The sequence below is a fragment of the Lathamus discolor genome, chromosome 1, assembly GCF_037157495.1.
Source record: "Lathamus discolor isolate bLatDis1 chromosome 1, bLatDis1.hap1, whole genome shotgun sequence".
Taxonomy (NCBI): Eukaryota; Metazoa; Chordata; class Aves; order Psittaciformes; family Psittacidae; genus Lathamus; species Lathamus discolor.
Genome location: NC_088884.1, coordinates 83728987 through 83753256, shown reverse-complemented (window position 1 = coordinate 83753256; position 24270 = coordinate 83728987). Strand labels below are relative to the sequence as shown.

The 24270-nt window shown below is 37.8% G+C and overlaps 1 long non-coding RNA gene across 1 annotated transcript; it reads right to left on the bottom strand.

Moving 5' to 3' along the window:
* Positions 1-411: 411 nt before the first annotated feature.
* Positions 412-22490, bottom strand: LOC136007233 (uncharacterized). The gene is made up of 4 exons (XR_010609540.1): positions 22296-22490; positions 21480-21552; positions 2012-2158; positions 412-1078 (listed from the first exon to the last, which is right to left on the bottom strand). It is a non-coding gene; the product is annotated as an uncharacterized LOC136007233 (long non-coding RNA).
* Between the last annotated feature and the right edge of the window lie 1780 nt (positions 22491-24270).

Genomic DNA, 24270 nt, shown 5'->3' with positions numbered 1-24270 from the left:
CTTGGCTCCCTATTACAGGTAAGTTCTGTCACTGGCTCATGCAGTGAATATGCAATACTACAGGATGACCTACTACATAAAACTCTGGGATACACCATTAAAGCCAGAAACCCCACGGGTAAAAGGTGAAACTGAGGTGGGTCTCATCTATCTACATATTCTACTTCTGTCTCCAGGTTAGTATTAAGAGAGAAACTGTTGCCATCCTAATCTCCCTTTCCTGCCAAGACTAATTTCAAAGATTCATAAAAGGTGTATATTTTTTCTTCATGATTTAACTGTTTCTTGTCATATCCCTAAGACATCAATGCAGAAGAGCAATAGAAAACAGATTCTGCCATGAATGATCCTAGCAAAACTCCATTAGCCACTTCAGAGAAGTTAGCAGTAATTTTCCATAGAGCCATCGTAGGCAGGTAGTGACCCAAAACACCATGCAGAGAGAATGTTTTTTCTGGTGCTGGTGCTTGCACCCTGAATCCCCACAGCAATCAAACGACTATTTCCCTTCTTGGAAAAGCATCACCATCTTGCAGCGTACTCCTAACACAGAGCTGAGGAAGATGGTGCTGTTCCCTTAGCAATGACTTTTATAACATGAGATCCCTCAGCAGCCTGGGCAACTAGAAAAGGCCCAAGATCATGCCACTGTTTCTGAGAGACGCTGGGGCAGAAGCAGGAAGTTACACACACATCAGTTGAAGTTGTTTTGAAAACAAAGCAAGCTATTTGAACAGCTTGACTAATGATGGCCAACCAGGTTTCAGGAAAAGCAGTTCGTGTCTTGCTAACTGGCTGGAGCTCTCACAGGGGATGTTGGCTAAAGAACAGAAAAGAGAGTCACCATAAGGCAGATTATCACTGGCTGACAAAAAGTTACTTGAGGTAGTGTAGCTGTTTGCAGTCGGGCTGTCATTTCATTAATCTCATTGGAATTCCCTTCAAAGCAGGTAACAGTCATCACTGCCAGACAGAGTTGTGTAAAAGGTTGATGTGTCAATCCTTGATTATTTTAGTCCAGAAACAATCTATTATTCTGAAAGTATCTGTGACATATTCCTTCCCCCTGCCCTCCTCCCTGGAGAGAAACAAATGAGAAAACCATTTAATTACAAGACAGAAGGGGTAGTACAGAAAACGCAAAAATACAAGTCTGCAAATAGGATAGACTGGGAGAACTAACTGGCCTGTTCAAATTACCATTCAGAAGACAAGTGCTAGATTGAAATAGATGCAGGAAGTGGGACTAACTTACTTTCATATGATGGATTGCTCCTGCAACAGAAGCTGCCTACTGCTCATCGCAAGCACATGGGCTTACATTTGCCAAGAAACACTTCTTTCTGCTGTCCCAGGTATTGTGTCCATCTGACCCTGGTCTGAGCCTTGGAGGGTAACCCTGAAGAATCCCCAAACGATGTACAGAGAGGTGGGAACCCACTTGGTTTGAATCTTTTTCAGCAGCAAATTTGCTGCTCCCCGTGGAGCAGGATAGCTGAGCCCTCACATGCTATCCTCAGCCAACTGCTACCACCAAGCTGGGTTGAGGACAAAGATCAGGAACAGCTTCACATTACTTCCTTGGTCACCATCATCCAGTTACATGTTGTGTGATGGCTGAGTAAAACCATATTTTTTAAGTACTAAATGAGGGCCTATGAACTCAGTTCAGTTCTTTGCCGTATTTTCCCTCCACTTGACACTGAAATCACAAATTACATATTTTGGCTTGCTGATGGGAACCCAATTCAATAGGCACAGATGAATGTTTCTCTTCCCTGTATCTGCTACTTTGTCGTACTTCAGGCCTCATTAGGTTGGATTTCTCCTTCTATTTCAAAAGCTCAGCCCAGTCGTCACACTTCACTACCTACCCTTGCCTTTATAGCCTTAATTAATTCCCTGCTTATTATGATCTTTTTCAGGTTTTTACACCATTTCATCAATACAAGTGCCTGAATAATTTCACGATTTCAAGTTCATCTCTGGCATTCAAAAATGTCAAACTTACCTCATATAAGCCATTGTGACACTAGAAATAGGATAACTTGACTAAGCCTAACACGACCACTTTGTCCATAATAGTTGCAAATTTTTATGGCATCAAAACCCCCACTACTTCATTTGGCAGCTTTCTTGGGCTTTGCATCAGCCCCTCCTGGAACAAAAGAAGTAACAACATGATCATTATAACACCAAATGAAGAATATATATTACGCTTTCTTTGAATTAGTATGAAGTTTTTGTTTGCTTGTGTAGCTGTGCTATATAATTACTAGCCTGTATTTCCCTCATAATGTGTTGCTGTCAGAAAAAAAGTCAAGAGTAACAAAAGAGCTGCACCATGGAAATAAATAAAATGCAGGTTCACATTATTCCAATGATCAGTGCATGTTAAACAGTTTTTTTAAGTTCACCAGGCTGATATTTGGTCTGTATCATAAATATATCATTGAACTAATAAATAAGTGGCTTTTCTATTCCTAACATACTTTAAAAAAATCCACTCCTTTCTGAAAAAGTTATTCCTGAATGATGCTAACAGAATTATTTTTTTTATCTCCCATATTTATTCATCCTGCATTTATTTTTTCACATTTCTTATTGCACAGAAATAATTACCATCTTACCTAGCACGAGAGATGCAATTTTGTTTATGCTCCAGAGAAAGAGATAGCAGCCTTTTCACAACTTCTCTTATTTCTAAAACTATTTGTCTCAGCATCAGCTATCCTTGAAAAGGTTCATTTCGCCATATAAGATGCACAAAACCAATTCTAGGAAATGTTCCATTCTAATTCCTACAAAAAATTAGGAGCTCAGTGGTGATACTTCACTGAACTATTTTTTACTACAAATACTAGTTTGTTCAAATGTCACTATTTCTAAGCATTTTCCAACTTTTTAATCTCAAAGTTACCTTTCATTGCAAAGTTTTCTTTTTCTAGTGTTTGTACTTTTTTCTTTTTCTATTTTGCATGTATAGCTTCATATTTGTTTGAGTTGCCAAATCGTTAAATTAATTACCAGTAATAACAATAACAAATGACCAGTCTAGATATGAAGTGAGCAAAGCAATAATTTATTTACCAATTACAAGACTGCATTTCTTGGCTGACAAGACCAATGCAGCAGGCATACTGCAATTTGATGCAATTTTGATGCCAAGTCTGGAAAAAGATGATGAAAAGGGGTGGTTTTTTTGTTTGTTTTCTTGTTTTTGGTTTTGTTTTGGTTTTGTTGTTGATAGTGATTTTCCACAAATACTGAAAAGTTAAAGCAACTTCAGACAGAAAGAAAAGATTCTGTTTCAGTTCAATAGTGAACAGTGAGCTCTTGCTCATTTTGTTGAAATCACTTTTCTTCATTCCTAATACAGACAAATGCAGACGAAAATCTCAGATTTGAATAGCTGCAAACTTAAGCCAGAAATCTGATCCAAATTTTGCAAGAGATATCTCTGTCAATCGGGGAGAATCCTAATCTTTTGTATTTGCCACAACAATTCAGGAGGCAGAAAGCCTCTCCAGGAATGTGGGTATGTGCTTTTCTGACATCTCCATCACCTGCCTCTGCTGGGGGCTCACAGCTACCCAGTTTGACCCCAAAGAAAGAGTGCCAGCCAAAAAAAATGTTGTAGACAAATGAGGCATAGGGGGAAGCAGTGGTACAATTCATCCTGGGGGCAACCTACTGCTACAATTTAAAGGTACCCTCCTTGGCATAAAACCTCAAGGGAAGGTGACAGCTCAAGCAGTATTTACTCACTTCAACTGTTCCAGAAAAACACAATTCTATTAGTAAATTAAACCCAACATGAATACACTGAGCTGAGTGTGCCTTTATAAGTATTGTGGTCTATGAGAAAAGACAAAATAATTTGCATCTTAATTTTCATTTGGGACTAGGCCAGTTTGTAAATGAGAATTGAAAGCACATGTAATTTCCTTTTTTTTTTCTCCATCTCTCCCCCAACACCAGTCATGTTTTCTGTGCTTTCAGGCTCTTCTTTTGTTCTACTACAATAGAATCCCCAAAACAATTGCCATGTCAAATGCCTTCTGTCTTCCTTCTATTAGTGTAACAGCTGGTGCTTGTCTCTTAAAATTCCTTTAATGACAGTTAAGGCATGCCTTCCTATTCAAAGAATTTCTAATATGACCATCAGTTCTAGTCCTTTACTGTTCTCTTGACCTTACTTGAAAGATTAGATGGGTCCACACCAAACACAGATTCAAACTTCCTCATATGATGTTCAAATCTCAAAACAAGCACCATTAGATTCCTTCTCCTGATGGGTGAAATGAAAACAGTGATCTGAGAAAAAAGATGTTTGCTGTTTCTTGCAGAAGTTTAGATCCTGAATCATATCTCATTTTCCAGCAGAAACCCTGTATTTCTCAAAAAAACCCAAGCAAACAAACAAAAAAAAAAAACAGCACAAAAAAACCCCCACAACGTCCCTGTGCAATAGATGCATATTTCTTCAGTATATTCCAGATCTATCAAAGTACTTGAATGCATGCCAACCTTTCAATATGCAAGTAATAGTATTTATTTATACCTCTTGGAAGACAAAGCCATTGTCACCACCTGATCAAAAGTGGCACTACTTCAGATATTTTCCAAATAGCTTATAATTTGCCGAAAGAACTGGTTGTTCAACATAGGTCACACTTTTTAATGGGATGTCCGAGAAAGAATACAGAATAAAGGCAAACAAGCACTGAAAACTAATAAATCTCTCTGAGACAAACAAGCAACTGGCAACTTACAAATGTTTCTGACACTTAAAATGGATAGGGCTTAGGTAGAACCTCCAAAATAGCAAAGGGTAAGTCTTCAATGGTACCTTCTTTTTCAATGATGTTAGAACTAACATCTCTTTTCACTCTGACACAATCACAGGGCAAATTTAAGCTTGACAGATGTCAAGCAGCCTGGGGCAGGTTTCCTTATTGCCCTTCTGGGAGGCAGAGCACAGCATCTACAATGCAGCAGAAGAGACCAAAGGAAGCTTTCAGACATCCCAGTTCTAGGCCATTAGACTTCGTTCTGCAACAGAATTTAGACAACCCAAAAGCTAAGTGAGAACTTCTGGGGACTTTACCCTGTTGCAGGCTACAGTGCTGCTAAGAGTCAGTCAAGTACTAAATGTCATTGCCTACACCTGACACACCCCTCTTTCACCTTCCTAAAGCCATGGATATAAAGACTTTTCTAGAGGTTCCCCATAGTGTATTTGCCCTGTCCAGGAGCAGGCTTTTGGTAGCCACTTTATACTATATCATTTTTTTCACACAACATAAAGGGACAAAATACCTTTCAGTCTTTATGTGCTGCTTCAGAGTATACTCAGATGGGATAAAGACCTGGAGGATCTAAACCTGTTTGATCATAGGTTAATCCCAAACCCACTGAGACACATACTGTAGAAGAATTCACTGACTTTAGTGAGCTTTGGATCAGGCTCCACACACCCCCTTAATGATATTTTCTATTTCAAAGTATTACAGCTATTTCAGCAGATGCCCAGCATCTGTAGCTTGATGGGGTGCTAATCCTATTACAAGGTGATGATTGGAAGCCTATAGCTTATACTTCCAGATGGTTTCAGGATTTGGTGACCACATATGCTCAAAGAGGGGAGAAAGAATGTTTGGAGACCTGTCTGGTTGTGAGAGTTTCATAAGGTATTTGCAGAGTTTGAGAGCTTCCGGATAGCTAGGGACCACAAACTGTACATACATTAAACAGCAGAAATTCACAGCACTCTTGAAACTTTGGAAGACTTTACCCAGCAATATGCAGAGCTGTTAATATTCCCACTGGAATGTGTCAAAGATCCTAGCAACTCTTGCCGTGGTATACTTGGCAATCGGCCACTCAGGTTTCTTTGCTTCTAGGAAAGTATGGAGTCCTTGTACTCATTTTCCCGGTCTTTCATCAGAGTGAAAGGTTCAGGTGACTTCATTTGTTCCAATCTGCCACTGCAGATGTGATGATCCATTGGGGCCACAGTAGGGATCTCACTAATTTCCTGGTCTTGATTAACTAGAGTATGTTGTTTATAATCCACAATGACTTCCTAAGATTGCACATCTTCATAGCTAAAGGTACCCACAAAATATTCCAAAAGAAAGAAAGGAGCATGGATAACCATTCCTGCATGCTATTGTGGAATCTCACAAGATTTGCTAACTGTCAAAGCTCCAGCTGCTGAAATTTGTGCAAGAAAAGATTATTTTCTAAGAAGCTTAACTTGCAGTAAGTGCTAGGCCACAGGAGGAAGAAAAAGGTGAGAACTGGAGGACTGAAATGTATTCCAATGTTAGCAAACCAGAATGCAAATATTTACAAACAGTGGCTACTAGTAGCATAGGTAACAGCAAGAAGCTTGTTTGCTCATGTGCTTAATCTTTTTTTGTAACACAACATACAAGCTAGCCAAGACAAAGTAAAACAAATAGAATATTTGAGCAAATTATCGGTAGTGTTACTCTATATCTATCAGTCTCACACCTCTTTTGACTTACCTGTATCAACAACATTTTCATAATTAGATAGATGGTCAGTCAATATATCCTTATCTGACACAAAAAACAACTACATTGGAAACATGGAAAAGCAGAGCCTGGAAACCATTTTCTATAAAACATTAATAATTCAGTAGGCTTCAATACAAGCTTATTAGGACTAGATGTAAAGGCTTAAAAATTGGGTATACAGAAGTACAAACTGCTCAATTAAATGAAATTCCTTTTCCATCACAGGTGTCCTTTGCTAAAATGGAAGCATAACTGCAGTCCTTTCACTAAAGTATCACATATTACCTATCAGCTCAGCTGGCTGAACTGATACCAGTTTCTAAGAATATCTCTGTGATCATTTTCTATTCCACATTTTTTATCACCAAGTTGCAGAAAAAACATGTTTGCTCTTGAATAAGCAAAAAAGTAAAAGCTTCAAAAAGTAGTTTAAAAATAGTCTTTGAGTATTGTCTCCTCTATTGCTGTTAGAGATGTTGTCATACTAATGAATTGGGTGAAATACTAGAAATACCTTCTTCCCTAGTAAGGGTGTTTAGTATGTTTATAGTCATATGTATAGTGCTAAAATCACCAAAACTACATGAGAGAACCATCTCTGGTAAATATTTTTCTACACGTATTTTATAGGAGCTGATATAGGAATACCCACTTAAAAGATTTTTAAAGAGAATGGAGTAGTGAATTAGTGGTAAGTGTTATGGACCTTTGAGCCTGCTAGTAGTCATAGAAAATACCTGTTCAGAGTTCAGTTACATGTTTTGTTCTGTGCGTGTTGGAGTTATCACACTGATGCTTGCTTCGCCTGGTGAGACTTCAGTTTTATAAGCATAGGTCTCAGCCTTACAACCCATTCTTTGAGACCTCTGAGTATATTTAACTTTATAAGAAACACTACATAGTTATAAAGATATCTATGCCACTGATACTGTTGCAGAATCAGAGCAGACTGAAAGGAATAGCATACTTTATATTGCTGCATTGTGCCAAGAATCCCACTTTTTAAAAGTCTTAAAACTTTGTGGTCTATGAAACAGGTCTTCATTACTGATGCATTGTAAAACATCTCAAGTTCCATTTTTGACAATCAGAGCCTTTTCAAGCTTCCATTACTGCTCATTACTTACCAACAGTTTCAAGACTCTTCAGGGAGCAGATTTTTCTGCTACCACCAGATTTTTTCTTTTCTGTCATGCCAACTCTCAAAACACCCTTCAGAATCATCAATATTTTATGTATTGAAGTACCTGTTAGAAGCAGTTTCTCATTTAGTTGTCATAGAAATTCATGCAAAGTCCCCTGGCAGTTTTAGAGGGAGTGAGATAAGATTGCTTTGATGCATGAGACACTGCCAACTTAGGCAATATGTGGGCACCATATCTAATTAGACTTGCAGAGCACTAAGGGCCAAACGTTTCTTCACAGAACTTGACTACTGATTTTAACAGTAACATGACTTTCTGAATAGGGACTGCTCACCACTCTTCTAATAGGCTGTAAAGGCAACAATGTTTGATCCTTCTTTATTTCCATCTCACCCCATAAACTGAGGCAGAAACCTTCCTAGAAGTATATATTTAAGAGGTACAAGAGCGTGAAAGAGGATTTTCACTCAGCTTTTGGTTATGCAACCACAGATTATTGCTGTTCCTCTGACTGGTTTTAAGGGTCTCTAGTATTTGACTGGAAGTGCCAGGGATGTTACCAGCAGGAAATTTGTCAAAACTACTGAAAGAAGCATGCTGAATGGAAATCTAACAGGAAACCAGATGGATGAAGCAATAAAAGCGCTATACTACTCTCACCAGAGTGGTCTGAATCTCTCTGATTATATAGATTTTAGTAGTAAACTGTCATCTGCTTTTCGCTGAAGATATATGCTAGTACTATGAGGGAGTGAAGGGTATTTAACTGCAACACACCAAAGGAGGCTAAACGCGTGATTTTTCCAGTGTGTGGTGGGAGAAACTTGAGGCAAAGCATGTTTTTAGACTCTCTGCCTCTCAGACTCAAACTGTCATGGTAGTCAGCATACACTAAGAGCGGATTACACTGATTTTTTAGCCAAAGCAACTGGAAAACTCTACCTGCCTGCCTTAAGCAGCATTGTCTTGATTTGAAAGGAATGAGCATTCATGGCCCAGACAAACACACAAGGAAAACATCTGTCCTATTTTTAAGGCATAAGTATGTATCACCAAGCAAGTTTATAAAGTATATATACACAGAATGTGGACAGATGGATGGGTGCATTTGTCATGGTAAGCACCCCATAACACTGGGGTATTCACTATGGATCATAGTAGGGCTCTGTACATTTGATCTTTTCAAACTTTTAACTATTACAAAAGCAAAACCATGCAATCATGAATTCCTCTTTGACAGATAGTAAGAAAAAATCCTGCTCTGAAAGTATTTAAGTATTCCAGAAGGTATGTTCCTTTGAAAGGATCCCACAAAATTTAAAGCCTATGGTAAACAAACACTTCTCTAGTGACTGCCATTTTTTATCATGTTCTTGATGAAAGAAAACACCTGTCAGGTTAGCTTTATCTGTAATCACAGGGAGAGGTTACTGTATCTATTTACAGCATTTGATAGTAAAGTGCTGTTCATACAATTTGCAGTATTTGTTTACACACATACATTTTATCTCCAGGTACATAGATTTTAAGAGCCCTAGGAGATGTGCCAGTTACAGTACAGGATTATAGTCCTATGAAAATCTCTAATCTTTGACAGTATATGTTATGTTCCTGTAAACATATGACCAAGCAAAACTTTTATTATGCTGTACAGTCTCTGAAGCAATGAGGTTCTATAAACAGCCTACATAAAGCATCCCTGAGATGCTCTCAGACAGAACAAATGCCACAGAATCTTTCTTAAAAGACCAAATAATTTCAAATGTTCATATAACTTTGCAAATATAAATTTTGAAAAAATGTCAATTTCCCATAGGTACTTAAAGTTAATTTGCATATACATCTGGAAAACAAAATCCAATTGCTGCATGGAAGTCACAGGAAGTATTGAGGGCTGTAACTGAGTTTTGCAAGCAGTGACTGAATTTAAAATGCATTTTCCAGAACTGTGCGTTTCTGCAAACCAGGGGGAGGCAAGCATGAAGCTTAGATATTAGTTAAGCTGCTTTATATTCTGAAAGCAGAACTTAGTGGAAGGATACAGAGACTTCAGTAGCAGGGAGAGAACATTTGAACAAAATACAGAACTTCAAGTTGGAGGTTAAGTTTGTAAAAACAGTTCTGGCAGGGATTTTCATTTGTATTTTGCAACAGCACCTGGTACAAAAAAATCACATTCCTAACTGGGAGCTTCTAGTCACTATAACATTACATATATTACAATAGGATGGAATGTATTCTTTATTAGTCGGTACTTAGACTGAAAGTATATATCTTGTTATATATGCTGTCATCATTTATAAAATAAGTTATGATCTAATGAATAACTGAGTCCAGTATTTCTGCACATAAATTTAGATGTTCTGGGACTTGTCTCCTGAGAGAATAATTCCCAAGAATCAAATGTAAAGGCTACAGAGTATAAGTAACTTCAGTAAGAGTTGGATGCATAATTATGATCACAGTTTTCAAATCAGCCTTTTTATAACTATGTCTTATTTCAGGCTTATACTTTGATTCAAACAAAGCAAAAGCAACTCGCATGTGAAAACAAGAAAGCTGATTCATCTAAACCCTAGGCAGTTCCAGGCACTTTCAGCACAAGATTTCTGGTTGAAGTTTGTTGTAGCATTTGTTTTTTCCAAGACTACCTTCATTGCACTAACATACAGATCACATGTTCCATTTTTTTTTCAGATGATCAGGATTAAATCAGTTTTCCAGAGCAAATAGTCATTATTATGAGCTTAAAATTTCCTTCCCACAAATATTCTTCTAGTTGCTTTCAGTGACCGTTGCAGTCAATCCCTATAATTCTACTTACAATGTGAGAGAAATTTAACGAATATGTGACTTTATTCACTCAACAGAAACCTCAGATAGAGCTGGAGTTAATTTTCTAGCTGTGAAAGTCTAGTCTAGTGACTTTCTTTGCCAGCTATGAGAACATGAACTTCATAAAATCAGACATACAACAGTTGTTACTCAAAAGTCAACTTTAACAACAGTTACCACAACACAGGATCCATGAAAACAAGGGGGTTTTCCATTTCTGAATGTGACATGGAGAAATGCATGTAAAGACAGAATTTTAAAGTCCAAACTTCAAACAGTGCCTTTATCCAACACACATCTCAAGCCTGTATTTGTCTCCCTGGATAAATCCATACGGTTTCTTTAAATTATAAAATTTGGTTTTGCAAAAATAACTTAATTTCACAAATACTGTTTCTCCAAAATGTTACTTCAGAAGTTTTAACAGTTCCTCCCTGAAGTCAGCTGTAAAATGTCCTATGAGCTATTATAACTTTTCTCTTTTGAATTGTAGTAAAAGAAGCATCATCTTGACAGTAGACTGTTGCAAATATAAACCATGAAATATAAACCATGAATATAAACAAACATTGCAAGTAAAGTCTACATGGAATTAATTTACTTATGACTTTGTCATATCTTTATGGCAAAACCAACTTAAAGGAGGTTGTCTGGGACAGCTCCATACTACTTCAAATTAATGGGATTTAAAAATACCATACCATGACAGTTACATCTGCAAACAGAATATCAAATCTCATCAGTTTTATATAACAGCTCAGGTGTCCAGAGTGCTACAAGGAACTGGGGAAAAGACTAGGTTCTTATCATAAATGCTCTTTCACTGTCTATCATGGCTTCTAAACTGTAATTGTCCACAAACATGCCAGGAAAAAGAAAAATAAAAGCTTTCCAATTTGGAATTGAGGAGTAATTTGATAGTTGCTCTGAAATTTTAAAGAAAACTCTAAATAAATGCTTGGCATTGAATATCTTTCTCCGGAAGTACAGATTTTTTCACCATTTGTGTATTCTCTTAATCCTGGTAATTTTTCTTCTTTCCCCAGATGAATTGACTGTTGCTTTCTGATCAGTACACATTCCTCTGAAGTTGGATCAATCTATTGTGTTAGACAATCTAATAACATTTGCTGGTTTCCTGAACTATTTATCACTCCACAGTACAAAACTGAGATTTTCTTAACTTGTTAGACAATGTTAATAGCAATCAAGAGTTATTGATGTTTGGAGGTAGATTCAATGGTGTACACGAAGAACAATCACTCCCTCAGACCACTTCTTAACAGACAGAGGTGATGTATATTAACATTTTCTATTAGAATTCACTCTAGTCTGAGCTGGAGTCTCAGCTGAAAACATCTGGATTTGAATATGACTTGCTCCTAAACCTCTTACCTATAAACAAGCCATTCAGTGAGACACATTGGCAAGATGGCTTGCAAGCATCTGGAAGACATTCCACCACTTATCAAATACCTTTCAGATACACTAAATACACCAGAAGAATGAGTGTTACAAAGCAAATTAGTATTAATGAGAAAGCTGTGACAGCAATTATACTTAGGCTGTGTCCCTAATATGCACCTAAACCAGCAGTGTGAAGGGATGCATGTGATGAGCTGAAGCTGTTAGCACATGCTACCAACCGGCACCTGTTCTGAACCAAAATACCACAATGGTTTCTGTATTTCAGGTCTGGCACCTAGACAGACCAGTAATTTCAATGGAAAGAATTTCTGCAACATACAGAAAGTAAACTGGAGCAGCAGGTTACAGTTGAGAATAAAGAGATAGGAACTGATGCAGTTATAAACACTGTTTAGCCACATGAAACAACAGATAAAAAACAAATCCTTCTCCATGTATGGCATTATGGCTATGGAGGAATTCACTTCATAACCAAGGAAAAGCCTATTCTAAGGGACTGATTTTGGGATGCCAAGCAGTATAAATAAAAATACTGGACATATTGATCTTTGTCATTGTTTAAGCCCAGCCAGTAATGCAGTACAACACAGTCTCTCTCTCACTCCCCCCCCCCCCTTCCTCCCTGTGCTCCTGGAGTGATGGGGAGGAGAATTGAAAGAACGTAACTCCCACAGGCTGAGATAAGAACAGTCCAGTAACTAGGGTATAACACAAACCACTATTGCTACCGCCAATAATAATAATGATAAGGGAAATAACAAGGGAAGAGAATACAACTGCTCACCACCCGCCAACCAATACCCAGCCCGACCAAGCAGTGATCTAGCCCTTCCCGGTAACTGCCCCCAGTTTACATCCTGGGCATGATGTGCTGTGGTATGGAATACCTCTTTGGTCAGTTTGGGTCAGGTGTCCTGTCTCTCCTTCCTCCTGGCTTCCCCTCCTCCCTGGCAGAGCATGAGACTCAGAAAGTCCTTGGTCAGACTAAACATTACTGAGCAGTAACTAAAAACATCAGTGTTATCAGCACTATTCCCAGGCTGAAAGTCAAAAACACAGCACTGCTGAACCCAGGACAACCTTCTAGGTGTATTCTCAAACACTTACAAAGGCTCTTACTAGACAGAATGCACAGCTGGAAAAAAAGTCCTTTTTAAATGGTATGGTATTTAATGGCGTCCTGGGTTCAGCAGTAGCAGTCATTTTTCTCCTTCTTGGTAGCTGGTGCAGCACTGTGTTTTTGACTTTCGGCCTGGGAACAGCACTGATAACACTGATGTTTTTAGTTACTGCTCAAATGTTTTAGTCTGACCAAGGACTTTCTGAGCCTCAGGATCTGCCAGGGAGCAGGGGAAGCTGGGAGGAAGCAGAGACAGGACACCTGACCCAAACTAGCCAGAGAGGTATTCCATACCACAGCACGTCATGCCCGGGATGTAACGGGGAGTTACCCAGAAGGGCTGGGGGACTGCAGGGTTGGACAAGGGATCGGTTGGTGCTCGGTCGGGTGGGGTGGGGGAATTATCAGTCGGCTGGGGTGGGGGAATTATCGGTTGGCTGGTGCTGTGGTATTGTATTTTCTCCCCTTGTTATTTCCCTTATCATTATTATTACTGGTGGTAGCAGCAGTGATACCTTAGTTACTGGGCTGTTCTTATCTCAAGCCATGGGAGTTACATTCTTTCGATTCTCCTCTCCATCCCTCCAGGAGTAGAGGGAAGGAAAGAAGTGGGGGGTGGGGGGGTGGGAGTGAATGAGCGAGCTGTGTGATTTTGTTTAAACCACGACAAATGAGCAAAAAAAAACCAGCTGTGAAATTAAAGCTGAATTTTATGATACAGAAGACAAAGTATTCTATACTACTTCCATTATAAAAGCAAGAAAACTGTAACAAGCAAATTATATAAACATAATAGGAAAAGCAAAGACAACTGCATGATTTTTTAATACAGATCGACTCACATGCTTCAGTTCTGATGGTTCAGGCTCTATAGATAACAATTTCCTTTCTAATTTTAAACTTTCACCAGCTGATAACAATGGTAGTTAATCCTGCATGTGAAATATCTGACTCTCCACAGTTAACTTTGCTGAATCTTTCTCTTTTATCTAATTTCATCTTTTCAGAAATCAATTAAGAAAGCACTTGCATCTGTACAAGGATGTTTTACCCAGGCCTAAACATGGTTTGTTTGACTTGAGACATCAGAATTTGTATTAATTAAGCCTGGATAATGTAAGAGGTAAAAGTAGGTTACTCTCAGAGGTGAGTGGCAGAGAAAAGACAGCACTGAAGGTGAAAAAACTGGTCACTTATAAGAAGGTAAAGGAGGAATGGAAAGAAGGAGTTTTGAGGCTAGAGCAAAATGTTGAAATAAAGCTGCCCTGACAGTATGAATTAAGAACTACAGCAAACAGCTAGGAAAATTTGAATTCCAGATCTGGCTTCCTTCTAAAAAAAAAAAACATTATCCCAGTTGGGACAGTAATATTGATGATCTCCATGAGCTGCCCTGAGATCAGGAGGTAAACAACAGTATATACAGCTATTACCAAAAAATTAATCGTGGCTGTTACTACAGCATGACAGCTGGCATTTTTAGTATCCAACATCAGACGCATTTTTAAGAACCTGACCCATACAATAGCATGCAAAATACTTACTGAGCTAAATTTCAGAAGTGTGTGAGGTTCCTGCAGATCTTTACTTGCTATTCTCAGCATGTAAGATAGCCTCCTTATGACATCCTTCAGTTCCCATATCAATATCCATCTTTTTCATATGGCCAGAGATTTTACCTCTTCTCTCTCATGCTGTAGTATCAGGGATGCTTATAATACTTCTTATATTTCATTATTTCCATCCTCAATTTTTCTACTATAAGCAGGACAATTTATTAGGGAGCAAAAGGGTCTGGAGACATTTTACAGACTTAACCAGAGAATGATGTGTAAAAATTGTATGAACTCCAGTTGCCTACATTCCAAGCTTTGCAAAGGTTTCTGAGCAATTAAATCGCATTTCAGTGTCTAAAGAACTTTGTGTCCACAGCTAAAAGTATGCATCTACGTCTACAAAATTAATTTTGATGTTAAATATGCCTTAATGAAACCTTGAGTTAATAGATGACAAAGAAGAATCAAAGACCTTTATGAAACTGGGAGACATCCACTTTTGTAAAGCCTACTCCCTCTGCTCATAAGATGCTTGGCATAAAAACTGTTACCCTTAAAGAAAAAAAGGTGAGTTTTAAACAGAATAGTAGGTAATCACACATTTTCCAGGACTGACAGGTAAATAGCTCCATTACATTGAATTAGCTCATAATATTTTCAGTTACTACAAGCAAGAAGAAATCTAGTTTGATAGCCCACATAAAATTGGCACTTCTGTAGCCACACAACAACCTACAAAAAAGCACTAAACAAATTTGAACACCGTACTAGTTAAGAAATTTTACATATATACAAAGCCTGACATAGCATGTTACCGGCAGTACTAAAAAAATTGACAGGATGAAATGTGCAACTTTCACATGCTGTACTAGGCAAAATAATTTTGACTTCCTGTTTTGTAACAAAAAATTCAAGACTTCAACCTCAACTAAGACTGCAGGACAAAAGAAAGTGACATTTCATCTGAAAACGTTCTCTGAACACATTTTTCAGAAATTTTACAATTTTTCACATGGTATTTACGACATTTTCACCCTTTCCACTCATTTTTCTTTCTTTTCAGAGGAAAAGATAAAAAAGCAAAAGCCTGAAGTAGTGAAGGATAAAACAAAAAAAAAAAAAAAAAACCTTTTTCTTATTCTTTAGGCATTCTTTCCTTGAAAAACATAAATAGAAAATTACATTGTGTCTCTGATCTCTTACTTCCATTTTTGAAAGGCTGTTTAGAAACAACACAAAAAAGTTGCTTTTGATATGTTTCAATATTTCTGATGGGAAAAAACACAACTTTTTTCTTATCAGAAAAAATAGGAACTAAATACTTCCCGTTTAAATAAATATTCTGGGCTGCAATTTAAGTGCAAATGTTTTCCCAGTCATTTACAGTTATTTCTGATTATAAGCTTCAATTCCTCATGTTTTAAACCTACTTTACCTACTTAAAGTTCTAATGTGCCATCTTCAGTACAAGTGTTACACACTTGCATTGCAATGAGAGGAACTCTTCCTCCCAAATGGATGATCAAGCAGCTTGAGGATTTAAACCATGTGTCTGAACACAGCTCTTAGCTCATCACATTCAATTCATAATAAAAAAAAAAAAAAAAAAAAAACCATTTTCAGTAACACCAGAAATTAATAGAATGAAAACACCAGATTGACAGCTCTAGTGACCCATATTCTTTATTATTCACAGGATAAGGGTTGTATAAACACCTGTAAGAGCTTGTCTAATATTAGGAAATGGCTCTAACTAATAACTTGGCACTAGCTCACCATATGCACGCTCTTATTTCCCGGTAAACCTGCCTTCACACTATTTAATTTACTTTATATCCAAAACTATCATGAGCTAAAATGTAAGGCAAGCATCTATGTGAAAGTTATTACAGAATAATGATTCTGACCTGAGATCATACTTTGACTTATTTTTAAAATTATTTCCTCCAAAGACAAGATCCATCCCTATATTTTCCAACTGAGACCAAGCCAAGCCAGCTGCAGAACCAAAAAAGGAATTCAGACTTAAAAACCCCTTTGGCGCCTCTGCTAAAAATGCCAGCAATTGACCTGATTCTCTTCCCTCTCTATCCCCAGATTCTGATGAGTTGCACATTCCCCCACCAGCTCTCCTGCTGATTTCAAAGGACCGCCTGTAGTCCACATTGAATCCAAGGTAAGATATAAAGAGCAGCCTATCTGTACTTAAAACATAGGCAGGGTAGAAAGGGTTCTTATTTCATCCAAAGTTTGCTGTCAGAAGGTGGGAAATGGGCAGATCCATGGCTGTGCTTCCTGGCATGCATCAGCCTGCAGACCAGAGCCCATGAAAATACCTTTTCCTTACAAATAACACCACTCGAATCACAATTTTTCCATTGCAATACTGAAGGTTGCTATGGCAAGGTTATGATCAAGGAGATGTCTTACAGAATCACAGAATCACAGAATCACAGAATCCCAAGGGTTGGAAGGGACCTAAAAAGATCATCTAGTCCAACCCCCCTGCAAGAGCAGGGTAACCTACAGTACATCACACAGGAACTTGTCCAGGCGGGCCTTGAATATCTCCAGTGTAGGAGACTCCACAACCCCCCTTACACTGCAGTCTGTGCAATAGCACAAATCTCTTCAGTCCTAATCAGAAGCAAAGGAAACTCAGGACAGGAATTTTTGTAATACAGACCAGCGGGACAACAGTGTTTTTCTTGAGTACATCCACATGAGTGTGTGGGAAAGAGTAAGCAAGTGTTCTCGATAATTCGCCACTCTTGGCAATTTTTATTGTAACTACTTACACTTAAGAAATACCTTTGATGCAATGCCTCGTTATCTGTGTACCAGAACATCTCTTTTCCTGGCAGCATTTTAGAAAAAAAAAACAGTTTAAAAAAGAAAGAAAACAAAAAAAAAAAAAAAACCTACTTCTGATAACTTCAGTGAGATGGCATTTTCTCATAAAGTATTCTCTCTTAATAGATCAGTCTAATGAACATGCACGAAGACTTGGCATATCATCTTTTTCCTTTTTAAGTCACATTGACCACAAGACACCAATGTAATGAGAGTAAGCTGTAATGAGAAGAAATGCTGTGGTCCGATATCCATGACACTCTTAGAGCCACAGGAAACTCATCTGTTCACTGCTTCACAAATTGCCAGAACATTCCACAGCATAAGATCAATGAGCAGCACAGAAAAAGTTCATCCAAGAAAATGTCCTTGATGTGTCTTTGATGCTGTTCGCAGGATAATATTTATTCTTGGACTATTGGACTAGTTCACAAATACACTTTTTACAATAGAAATAACATTTTAGCTTCTCTATGCACATAAACATACATAGTTATCATATATGTAATGTTTAAAAAGAAAACCTATTGATCAAAGATGGAGAAAGATGGCCCTGAAAGAGCAGTGAGGTGGTTCTTCTACAAGAAAACTAGTATCTTGCTAACATTTAAACAAGCCATATAGCCTCACACCAACTTAACATGAACCTATCTAGTGAAAATTCAGGTCATAGCAGTTCATGAGCCAAATTCACTCTTCCAAATATTATTTAATCAAGTAGTCTTGATACCTCATTCACAACAGGTCATTGATCTCTATTGTGTTACATTGCAAAGTTTTACAACCACAAAAATAATAACAGTAAAACCCAGTAGAACTGATTAACAAAATAGTGACCTAGAATGCAATCAAAGCTGTTGTAAAGAGATGCAACATAGCAACAAAGCCTAATAAGGGCATTCAAATTCACTACTTGAACATATTTTTTCACGTACCTCTGATATATTAAAGACTAGTTCTCTTTTTCCTCTTCATTTACAAAGTACAAGAATGCATTGGTAAATTGTATTTGCTTACAAAATGTGTGTCTTTATCATGTATTATAGGAATAGCTCTCCTGCAATATGAACATGCCTTTGCTCTCATGCCTTTGCTCTGTCAAAACCAACAATGTATTCAAGACTCATGAGTTGCAAGGCTGGGAAATATGGAAACTCTAGTTTGTGTCTTTGGCCTCAGTCTTCTTGGATGAAAATCATATTGAGTCCAATAGTTCTGACTGTAATAATACATACAACTAAAAATATCCCATAGGTGTTTAAAGCCTTCCAATGAAAGAATCTTCACTACTCATTTGGTGTTTAAATAACTTTTGCATCTTTGCTCTTAACATATTAACTCTATATGCAATTTAAGAGGGTTTTTTCTTCTTTACAGTTTTGTGATACCTTTACCTGCTAAGTTCAAGAACCTGTCATTATCCTCCCACCATGCAAGCACTCATACCAAGAATAAGCTATTTCCTTTTACAAGCTACACATTTCTTAATTCTTTCTCTGTAAAACAAAATATGAATCATCACTGTGATCTTATCTCCATTCTTTTTAAACCAGTGTTGTGCCCAGACAATAGTACCTTGCATATAATAGGAATTTCTCAGAGAAAGAACAACATACTTTTTTAACCTTCCAGTTTTGGAGATACTTTTTATCAGTGAAGCCTGTCTTTTCCCTCAGTCGACACACTCAGAGTGTTGCCACAGCTAAATATATGGATTTGTGATTCTGTGTTCCAGTGTTCAAATTCAACTGAGAGAAAGGTATAAGTGCTAGTTAGCTGCAGATGTTCAAACTACAGATGTACATAATTCACCTTCAGTATTCGTAGCTCTTAGCAGAATATAGGAGCATCAGGGGGTTTGCTTCTCTGTTGAGCTTGGCTACTATGTTCAGATTTACATCATCTACTAATTACTCGGTCCAAAGGATACACCACTGTCCACTAATATTTTTCCCTTTTCTTCCTCCCTGCTCAATACAGAAAATAAAACTCATAAAAGCTATCCACTCAGTCTTGTAGATATTTTTCACTGGCTGCGTGAAGATAAGAACATACGCAAATTTTCCTCCATTGATCATGTCACTCTTTAGTTTTTTTACTCTGCAGCAAAATAGTTAATGTTGACATTCAAACCAGATATTTACATTTATTCCAGATGAGATCTGTTCATTTCCAGACCAACTGATTCATACTACTTTCATTTGCAGGCAGATGTGAGCACTTCTGTCATTTTTATGACAGTTTTTCTACCAACTAAATTACCAAAGACTTTCAGTCAGGGAGAGGACAAAAAAAAAAAAAAATAAGGAAGACAGAAGGAGAATCTAGAAAGCAAAATGGTAATTCAAGTAAGAAATCAAATCCCACTAATCTCAAAGACTTTTCATTTTCAAATTAAAACCTCGAATGCAACTCATATCTGTTTAACTTCCTTTTTCCTCTAAATAAACTTGTAGACAGTAGATGACTGTGGTGTGGCCTGCCATATCCATTGCATTCAGGTCTGTGTCAGGAGCAGACCTGGTGGACACATCCTGCGTTTCTCTTTTTCCAGTTCTGGGAAAATTCCCAGTAGAATTTAGATTCTGTATTCTCTGCTCAAGTTTCCAACACAATTGTATACTCAACAAGCTTCTGTTTGCTTCTTTGTAGTGTATTTCTTCTGAATCTGAAGTCATAATGTCAGGCTCATGACATCATACTAATTTCCACAGTGACAGCATGCCATGGCAAAAACATGAGCTTATAAACTTCACTGAAGGAACAAACAGAAGTAAAGAATCCTGGCCAGGGGAAGAAGGAGATGCCAATTTTGAAAACAACTCGTGTGAAAAACCTACAGCTTAACTCATATTTTAAGAATCTTGGAGTTCAGGTTTGAATTGTAAGACTTAGTGCCATGCCTGAAGTAGCAAAGCAAGAACAAAAGTACTGGAAGAAAGAAAAATTACTCTAGATCAACACTACATCTGTGTCATCACTCCACTGTGAAAATTTTCCTTGAAGTCAAGCAACTGGTATGCGTAATCCTCTGAAGATACATCACCAGCGACACAAAAACAACCTGTACTTGCTTCCTACCAGGCACAGCCAACAGCTTTTTAAAAAAAATAAAAATTTATTTATTTTTGAAATCATCAGCAGATGTTCCAAAGTAGGGGAGAATAGTCCACCCGTTATAAGCACATTCAGTCGTCTCTCACAGCCTTCCTGATCAGCTCCATCTCCTGAAGTCTAAGACAGTAGAGCATAAACACACTCCGGGAAATTTTCCATATTCCTAAAACAGTGAGTCATTCAACAGTTGTTTTAAACAGGATCTGAAAGGGTGCCACCAGCAACACTAAGGTCATCTCCAAGTGCACACTAATGAACCACACAGAAAAAAGCAGAGATGTTTGCCACAGATTGTTTAATATTTCTTGACATCTCAGTACTTATATGGCCCTCACAACTTTGATAGGAATGTCTCAAAATCATTAATGGATTTTACCCTCCCATCACCCCTGAAAAATGAAGTTATCTCCATTTTGGAAACGGAGAAACTAAACTAAGGAGTAGGTAAGCGAAAAAAAAAAATCTTTAAAGCTACAGAAAGGATATGATGAATTATAATGTGACCACAGGTCTCTCAAATCTTTGACGCTTCATGAAAACACAATAAAAGGCTAGATCATGCTTGCCTGAAAATACCCAACTTCCAGAAGGAAAAAAATTGAAATCTGGCATATTTTTATAAATATGCACTTTCTATACATAGTGGTGGCATTTATTGCATATTAAGCTCCCTATATTAATGAAAATTATTCTTGCCTAACCCAGAAAAAGCACGATGCTATTGTATTGGAGAGCATACCAGATATCTAGGTGGTTTGCTATTGATAAGCCTTATTACAAGATCACAAAATGTCCCAGTCCTGTTAGGTTTCCACTCATGTTGTTCAAATCTTTATGTAACACAAAGAAACAGAAAGTCTTTACCCAGGGAACTCACAGTCAAAGTGTCAGTGCTGCCTTCAGGCCATGGAATCTTCTCAACTTCTGTGTTTCTGCAGCCTTAGCACAGCCTAAGAGTTTAGACTCCTATAAGTTGTGAAATCTCCAACAGTTTTCAAGTCATTGTTATATTTTGTTCAAAAACTTCTAGCAAAAAAAGAAATAAAAATCAGAAAAATAACAGCAGGTTTCTTATTTATGATATATGATTTATTCCTTTGTTGAGAGTCAGTCTCTTACACAAAAATCAAACCAAAAGCTATATGCTTACACTAAGAAGAGTCACAGAATTTAAAGTGGTATTAGTAAAATAAATAACATTTCAAGGAGTTTTCACAGGCTACCTGCAGGGCATGGAATGACAAATACTGTTGGGGAAACAACAAGGATCTTTGATTCTCTTTACCCACCTATTGCTAGCCAGTTATGGTCCCCTGGTTTCTCATTCATCTTGGCCAGCTAAGCCATTTATTAAGCCTCTAGGGCTTTCTCTATCATTCTTAAGGCAAAAAAAGGAAAAAAAACCCACAAACAAACAAAAAAAGGGACAAACAAAAAGAAAAACACAATTCAGGAAGGAATTCTTCTCATTGTAAAAAACAGTCTCAAGACAGACAGGAAAAAAGGACCTCTTTTCTGACAGTTTAATGGCAGACTGATTACTTGCTTTGATTGTAGCTTTTAGGCAGCTATTCTGGGGTTTCATCATCCCTTCCCAAGAAATTAGGGGTACTGGCAGAACCATATTCTAATCTAGCTAATATATCTCAACAGATAGGGAAAAAATGCAAAGGACTGGAATTATCTCACTTACCTCATCTCATGAGAGGTTCCTGGATCTATGTTTATTTTTGGAAAATGTATTACCCAAACTAGAAGTCAGAGAACGATTGCTGTAGCCAATGGCATGTATGACAGTACCTTGGGTAAATTATTAAAGTTTGCCCAGTAAGACAAGGGAAAACTTAATTTAAATTTGGAAATTCAAAGCAAATCAGTTTCACTGCATTTTTAGCTTTATCAAGATTGAATATTTCTCCAAGCTTCCAAACAACTAAAAAATTTTTGCTCTTATGCTTAGACAAGAACAGGATGTTAACACAGGATTGCCTGTTTGATTTTGCTTGACTACCTGTTTTCATGGAACAAGCTGCTGATTACCTGTTTTCATGGCAATCAATTCAAGCTGCTGGTTTTAAGATGGGGACATGTAGATGCGCAGGCATAAGGTTCATCTCTCACCGGTGGAAGGATGAGGTAAAGCAGCTGAAGTTCATCAGTCACTTCAATTGGATTGACCCACGAAGAGGTAAGGTTGCCCTGGAGCAAGCGGCGTGTCCCGGGTGCCCTCTTGTGGTCCTGCCTGGTACAGGGCTTCCGAGGAGGGAGGCACTCAGGGTAGGATGCTTTCACTTAAGCTACAAACATAATACAAGAAATTGCAAACCGTAAGTCTTAAAACCCCTTAAAAATAGACGAAAAAAAATTGCTTTCCTTATCTTGCCCACTAGAGCTTACTAAAGATTACAGACAACGAATTTAAGGGACCAGAGTGCTTTTCACTGAAGTACAAAACTTTCCTTGATAGCAGTCTCAATAGGTTGAAGCCTAGTATGGTTTCCTATCATGACAATGTGTATGTACTATAAACAGAATTAGCTTAAAGAAAGGTAAGATCGTATATATGTGCTAATAAATATATTCCTTTCATATGCACCCAGGAACAGTTAAGTTTACTTCCCCCAGCAACAATTAAAGACAGGTAGGTTACAAGGATGCAGTGTTGCTATATTGATGCAAACATGCCTTTGCAGAAAACATAAAGCTGGAGAGAATAGAACCTGGAGATCATGACTGCCATTCATCTTAGAAACAAAAGACAACTTCAAGCCATTCTGCACTAAGAATCTGGAGAGGAAACTAAGCTTTCCACAATAAGAAATGAAGACATGGCAACTACTAGTGATGTCTGCAAAACATGGAGCTTGAAGTTCAATATTTCAAGAGGCAGTATCAGAACACTTCCATCTCAGCCATACTATTGTTCCACAAAAACTGAGTGTCTCAACTCACATATGATCCAAGGTTTTTGTGTGTAAATGCCCATATGACCACCTGTTAAGTCATACAATTGCCTGACTCATCAAAACAAGTTAGAGCAGAAAATCCCCCCTAATCAAGCTGGAGGCTCAACAAGATACGGTTTGTAAAAAGTATGCTAACTTTCTGCTATTTCTTTGGATAACATAGTGCTTTCATTTAACTTGACTACTTCCTCACAAAATTGCATTGAACCCAATAACAAGAGTGGGAACAGGGTTTGTATGGCCAACAAAGCCCAAGTGCCCAACATCTATGGCCAACAAAGCCCAAGTGCCCAACATCACGTTGTACTGCTGCAAAAGGCACTCTGACAAAACCCCATTGCTCCCGTTTTCAGAGAACATGGGAAGCAATTTAGTCCTGGCTTGTTCACAAAAAGTATATCTGGATTATATGACTATCCATGCCCATGACAGATTCATGTAATTGTGTAAACAGATTAGGAATGAGGTCTCCCTCTCTTAGCATCTCTCCCACCATAATATCACTCAATAGAAAACTGCCTAGTATCAAACTGTCACATCAGAACGTCACATGTGGTAATTTGTCTGTGCCATTTCTGCTGTGAAGTTATGAGAAAACATGAGGGAACAGATATAGACTTTTACAGAGTTCTAGTTGTGGTGAGGATGCTGAAGAACTACTGCATGGCTGATCTTTCTACCACGTCTTCTCAGATACCCTAC